The sequence below is a fragment of the Haplochromis burtoni genome, unplaced genomic scaffold (genome assembly GCF_018398535.1).
Source record: "Haplochromis burtoni strain Fernald_Lab_line unplaced genomic scaffold, NCSU_Asbu1 Contig_213, whole genome shotgun sequence".
NCBI classification, from domain to species: Eukaryota; Metazoa; Chordata; class Actinopteri; order Cichliformes; family Cichlidae; genus Haplochromis; species Haplochromis burtoni.
In genome coordinates, this window is record NW_024582574.1 from 270,696 (window position 1) to 278,230 (window position 7,535).

A 7,535-nucleotide genomic window follows, 5' to 3' on the forward strand; every position below is an offset into this window, starting at 1 on the left:
CCTCAGTGTATGTGTTTGATAAAGGAGGGATTATCTCAGGTCTTGTTATGATACTCTGTCATTGTTTTCATGGAAGAGGTTGGCATTTATTGTTGCCACAGAAACCGGCAGCCAATAATGAGGTCCAAACAGCTGGGTGTGGGGTCAGACCACCTCGAGTCACTGGAAGAACAATACCTTTGACTCCTCCTACCTGGTTGCCTTGTGTGTCTTTGGGTGTGGGAGACTATGAGCGGGCATGTGAACAGTCAGCTTTTTCAGATTTTGTCATGGGTATTTGGTTGAGCGTTGAGCTGTGCTTTGATATTTTTCCCGTCTGACATGCAGCCCCTCCCCCTGCTCCACACACTGGCCAAGGCTCTGTGAACTACAAAAGAATCTGATGGGAAGTTTGTTTAAGAAAGAGGATTAGACGCTGGTTAATGTGTCCAGAGAAAGAAGCAAATCAATGAAAGATAAATGGCTTTGTGACAAACGTTGTGCAGCCTAATTGTGTCTGTGACTGTCTATGTTTCAAGAGGTGAAAGATGGCTCATTTATAATGTAAAATGCTAGCAATGTCATACGGTACTGTCTGGTGTAGGTACACTAATGAAAAGCTCATCAACTGGGATAAAGCTGGAATAGGCAGCAAAGGTAACTGGAGAAATGTAATTGTTTCCTCCCTTCAGATGCTTTACTGAAACCTCCCTCGGTTGCTGTTTATGTGTGCATTAGTATTCAGTGTTGTATTTAATAACTGAAAAGCACTGAAGAATATCTCCTTTCTTTGCCTCAAGAAACTCTTGAACTGAGCAGAAGGTATGGACCTGTACATTTCACAAATCATCCCGATACCTTTTTCAGCTGTCACACTATCAAAAAACACTTTGAATGTGTGACCTTTGTGCATACTTGTACTGTAATGTTGCTTGTGCCATGTTTGAAAGATGATGTGGTATTCAAAGGAGCTTGCAAAGAAAAGCGACTACGATGACTACGATGACCTGGATGACTGAGAGCCTTCACAGACATGATGTGGTATTGTTTGTATGATGAGCTGTTTCTTCCTACTTTTCTCTTCCCGGCTGTACGCTAAGCGGAAGGAAGGGGGCCGGGGACTGGTGAGTGTCAGCACCACAGTCCAGGATGAGACAACGAACATCCAAGAATACATTGGGAAGATGGCCCCAACTGACCGAGTGCTCAGTGAATACCTCAGGCAGCAGAAACCCAAGAAAGAGGAGGGAGACGAGGAACCATCATGGAAGGACAGGCCCCTGCACGGTATGTACCACCGGCAGATAGAGGAGGTGGCTGATATCCAGAAATCCTACCAGTGGCTGGACAAAGCTGGACTGAAAGACAGCACAGAGGCACTAATCATGGCAGCACAAGAACAAGCTCTGAGCACAAGATCCATAGAGGCTGGGGTCTATCACACCAGGCAAGACCCCAGGTGCAGGCTGTGTAAAGATGCCCCAGAGACAATCCAGCACATAACAGCAGGGTGCAAGATGCTAGCAGGCAAGGCATACATGGAACGCCATAACCAAGTGGCCGGCATAGTGTACAGGAACATCTGTGCCGAGTATAACCTGGAAGTCCCGAGGTCAAAATGGGAGACGCCCCCAAGGGTGGTGGAGAATGACCGAGCTAAGATCCTGTGGGACTTCCAGATACAGACGGACAAAATGGTGGTGGCTAACCAACCGGACATAGTGGTGGTAGACAAACAGAAGAAGACGGCCGTAGTGATCGATGTAGCGGTTCCGAATGACAGCAATATCAGGAAGAAGGAACACGAGAAGCTGGAGAAATACCAAGGGCTCAGAGAAGAGCTCGAGAGGATGTGGAGGGTGAAGGTAACGGTGGTCCCCGTGGTAATCGGAGCACTAGGTGCGGTGACTCCCAAGCTAGGCAAGTGGCTCCAGCAGATCCCGGGAATAACATCGGAGATCTCTGTCCAGAAGAGCGCAGTCCTGGGAACAGCTAAGATACTGCGCAGGACCCTCAAGCTCCCAGGCCTCTGGTAGAGGACCCGAGCTTGAAGGATAAACCGCCCGCAGGGGCGTGCTGGGTGTTTTATATATAAACATGATATATATATTATATCCAATCCATCCATTCGCTTCCGCTTATCCTTTTCAGGGTCGCGGGGGGCGCTGGAGCCTATCCCAGCTGTCATAGGGCGAGAGGCGGGGTACACCCTGGACAGGTCGCCAGTCTGTCGCAGGGCCAACACACAGGGACAGACAACCATTCGCACTCACATTCACACCTAATGCAATTTGGATTATCCAATTAACCTATCCCCACAAGCTGCATGTCTTTGGACGGTGGGAGGAAGCCAGAGTACCCGGAGGGAACCCACGCAAACACGGGGAGAACATGCAAACTCCACACAGAAAGACCCCGGCCTGATGGTTGGAATTGAACTCAGGACCTTCTTGCTGTGCGGCAACAGTGCTAACCACTGTGCCACCGTGCTGCACCGTATAATTATATATTAATATCATTTATTATATAGCGCATAATCTACAATAAATTGTCATAGTAGTAACACAGCAATATAACAAAAATATATATATATATATATATATATATATATAATATATATATATATAAACAAATATAATATTAAAAAATATAAAATATAAAAAAAAACATATAAAACAATTATTCACCATCATATTATATATATATATATATAATATACATATAATATATATATATATTATCATAGTATAATATAATATATAATATATATATATATATATATATATGGCGTCATACTTGGACATTGGTTCAGTTCATCGCTCAGTCTTACTACTCATAAGTACACAGTGATGAATTTCCTTTCTGTGTGTGGTTTTTGTACTGTGAAGTGTGCCAGGCAGGAGTGTTCCTTCACTATACAACGAAATATTATGCTGAAGTGTCAGACTGCAATTGTCTACTTTGTATGGGAGAACATATATATCCAATAATAAATGCTTAATTTGATGAAGTTCAGTGGTGTCTCGTTAATAATATTGCAGCCAGTATGCTGTTTTTTTGTTTTTGTTTTTTACATATGTATTGACCTCTCATGACCACAAGAGGGAGTCAAAGGAGTTTTGTTAGAGATGAGGTGAGCTGCTGAGCTCTGACCCTCTGTAGGCGTCTTCTTCAGCTGATAGATGGGGAAGTCACTCACTACTCAGTGTTCATCTTCAACATCACAGAAGAGCTGCATGTTTTTATTCCTGTACTGTACTGAAACAGCTTTGCATGATTTACAATTCTAAGTAATTTAAAATAAAATACTTATTTATTTTAAATTGGGCCTTTGTCAGCCTCGTTCGTCCTCTCTCATTTACAAAAAAACTCTATTAAATATAAGAGGCAAATGTGCTATAAGGGGATTACTAGTCTGATGTACTCTGTATTTTTGAGGTTGGCATATGATGTATATATGTATAGTATATGTATATGTGTATATAATGTATATATAGTATAATATATATGATATATAATATATATATATATATAATATATATATATATATATATATATATGTATATCATTATATCAAAGGCTATTACATATATAGAGAAATATGTTGTTATCACTCAATTTATCTTAAAATTGAAATTACTTACAGATTCAGATTTTACATATAAAAAACACTTTAACTCTTACCTGCAATAGAGCGTTTTATGTTATTGCATCATTACTAAAGGAAAAGGTCAGATTAAACCACTACTGCATGTATATCATATATATCATCTACTGGTGATGAGGCATAATGAAAAGCTTTACTTCATTCGTTTTACCAAACGATCTGGATGGATGTTCATTGTAAACTTCACTATGCAGGTAGATTCAGCTAGTCAATACCTGCATACTAACGATAAAAGTGAGAGGAATGTGCTTTTCACGCCTCAGTGTATGTGTTTGATAAAGGAGGGATTATCTCAGGTCTTGTTATGATACTCTGTCATTGTTTTCATGGAAGAGGTTGGCATTTATTGTTGCCACAGAAACCGGCAGCCAATAATGAGGTCCAAACAGCTGGGTGTGGGGTCAGACCACCTCGAGTCACTGGAAGAACAATACCTTTGACTCCTCCTACCTGGTTGCCTTGTGTGTCTTTGGGTGTGGGAGACTATGAGCGGGCATGTGAACAGTCAGCTTTTTCAGATTTTGTCATGGGTATTTGGTTGAGCGTTGAGCTGTGCTTTGATATTTTTCCCGTCTGACATGCAGCCCCTCCCCCTGCTCCACACACTGGCCAAGGCTCTGTGAACTACAAAAGAATCTGATGGGAAGTTTGTTTAAGAAAGAGGATTAGACGCTGGTTAATGTGTCCAGAGAAAGAAGCAAATCAATGAAAGATAAATGGCTTTGTGACAAACGTTGTGCAGCCTAATTGTGTCTGTGACTGTCTATGTTTCAAGAGGTGAAAGATGGCTCATTTATAATGTAAAATGCTAGCAATGTCATATGGTACTGTCTGGTGTAGGTACACTAATGAAAAGCTCATCAACTGGGATAAAGCTGGAATAGGCAGCAAAGGTAACGAGAAATGTAATTGTTTCCTCCCTTCAGATGCTTTACTGAAACCTCCCTCAGTTGCTGTTTATGTGTGCATTAGTATTCAGTGTTGTATTTAATAACTGAAAAGCACTGAAGAATATCTCCTTTCTTTGCCTCAAGAAACTCTTGAACTGAGCAGAAGGTATGGACCTGTACATTTCACAAATCATCCCGATACCTTTTTCAGCTGTCACACTATCAAAAAACACTTTGAATGTGTGACCTTTGTGCATACTTGTACTGTAATGTTGCTTGTGCCATGTTTGAAAGATGATGTGGTATTCAAAGGAGCTTGCAAAGAAAAGCGACTACGATGACTACGATGACCTGGATGACTGAGAGCCTTCACAGACATGATGTGGTATTGTTTGTATGATGAGCTGTTTCTTCCTACTTTTCTCTTCCCGCCGGTGGTCGTTGATCATCTATCTATCTATCTATCTATCTATTATCTATCTATCTTTCTATCTATCTATCTATCTATCTGATCTATCTATTGCTATCTATCTATCTATCATCTATCTATCTATCTATCTATCTATCTATCTATCTATCTATCTATCTATCTATCTATCTTCTATCTCAATCTTAACTGCACAAAATAAGCAAAAAATGAATATGGAACAACTTTGAATATTCCATTACAGTTTTTCTCAGTCGCTTTGGTGCGTTCCTCAGAACACCATTAACATTTGCACAGCAGTTAGTGCATTTCCCAAAACAATTAGTGCAAACTGCAAAACCTAGTGGATAGCCTGCAAAAGCACGTCACATGCACAGAATTGATTATCCATACCTCAAAAGCAAGTATCCATGTCAATGAAACTGTCAGTGCCATCAAAATGAAAAGTCTTGACACCATCTTTATGAACAAGATAGTCAAATGGCATTGTCATGTTTCCACTATGACAGTTTATAATTTCAGTGTTTCCCATTGCAAAAACAATTGGTGACACCTGAAAATGCTGACGACAGCACTATGGCCTACCTGTACAGCCATCTGAAATGTGCAGTAAAGTCACTGTAGATGTTATGGGAGTCTTGGGAGTAACTGAGACACTGAATACGTACGTTTCACATTTCCATTGTGTAGAAGTGTTTGTAATCCTACAGAATTGTGCAAAAGAAAAATATGCTACAGTCACTTGTTCACTGTAGAATACATGTAAACATAAAATCACCCATTTGGTAGAGCTGTGCACTAATGTGAACAATAAACAGCACATGTAACAGTACAGTAAATCATTCTACATCACAACAGATGTTATCCCTCGCAATGCAGCGAGGAAAGTATCTCCTGGAGTGGCGAATCCATCCTCTGCAGGACCCTGCTGTGATGTCGTCACATGCTGCATCCATGGCTGCTAGCAGGGCCATTTGCTCATGTGGATGCCGGTCATAAACTTTCCACCTCCAGGCAGAGAAAAACTCCTCTATTGGATTAAGGAATGGGGAATATGGAGGGAGATATTCAACCAGAATTCTGTCATGTGCTGCAAACCACTCTCTGACCTGATGGGAGTGGTGAAAACGGATATCGCCAAATACTGTGTGCAGTGTTTCCCTGGCTTCCAGCTCCAGTACACGCTTTAGAGAGAGACAGAAATGCAATGTCACAATATGCCTGTGTACAGTAACAAACAGTAATGCATGCATTTGGTAAAACACATTGTAGAGTATGTGCTGTGGAATTGCAAGTGTACTGCATGAAACTACGAAGTACTGTAAAACAGTTTGCAGTGCAGAACATAGAAGACCAGCTTTACCTGCACATACTGGTGACGGATCTCCTTCACCCTGTCACTGTTTCGTTCAAATGGCACTTTATACAATTGCTTCATGTGGATTTCATTTTTCTTGAGTACTCTGTCAATTGTTGAAATTGAAACAGATTCAATATTGCCAAATACCGTGTAATTCTCTATGACAGCGCTTTGTATTTCTCTCAGCTTTATTGCATTGTTTGCAATGACCATTGCACAAATGGCTTCTTCTTGCTGTGGGGTAAAAAGGGGCCCTCTTCCGCCTCCGCGAGGTTGTCTTACAATCCTATGTGGTGCAGAGTGAACTTTTTGTGAAATTGCAAATACAGTACAGTAACATGTGATGTGTCTGAGATGGCACAGTACAGTACAGTGTATTACTGTTTGCATACCTGTTTTCCCTACGGAATGTTTGAATGATTGAACTGACAGTAGTTCTTCCAATATTGGGTTGCACCCTTCGACCAGCCTCCTCCATGGTGAGGCCGTGATTGACAACATGGTCCACAATTGTAGCCCTTATTTCATTAGGAATCCGCCTATATCTGCCTCTTCTCCCTCTTCCCCTTCCCCTTCCTCCCCGCATCCTCACCCCTCTTCCACGGTGCTGACCTTCCATTTTGTGTCACAGAAGTGTAGAAATGGTACACACTAGCTCCTGCGCAGTTTATATATGCTTGCCAATTGGGGATTCACAGGATTCATCCATAATTGACAGTGAACAAGTTGTTTGTCATTGGTTACAACTAAACTTTCACACGCCTCCTCATGAGTGACAGCTGTAATTCACCTGAGATCAATTGTTCAATTTCGGAGACATTTCCAGGAACAATGATACAGAAAGGTATAGGATTTGCTTGACAGATGGCCAATATTTGGCATGTGATAACTAGTTCAACAATTTTGTGTGTGATGACTCAAGCAATGGATGTATGACTATTAGTTTTATTGGGAACGACTATTCAGCATCCATAGGTATGATTACTTTTGACTGACATGACATAAGCAAATGGAAATGTCAGAAAGCAGCAGGGAAATGTATGGAAGCAACTGATTCATGTCCAAAATCATTTGCAGTTTGTTCAGAGAGAGGAGAAATTGCTACTATGATGTGCACAAATGACTGAGTGTTGTGGAGGTTGAACTAATAGTTATGAGAATTTCAATTCTGATCTGAGAAACGCACCAAAGCGACTGAGAAAAACTGTAATG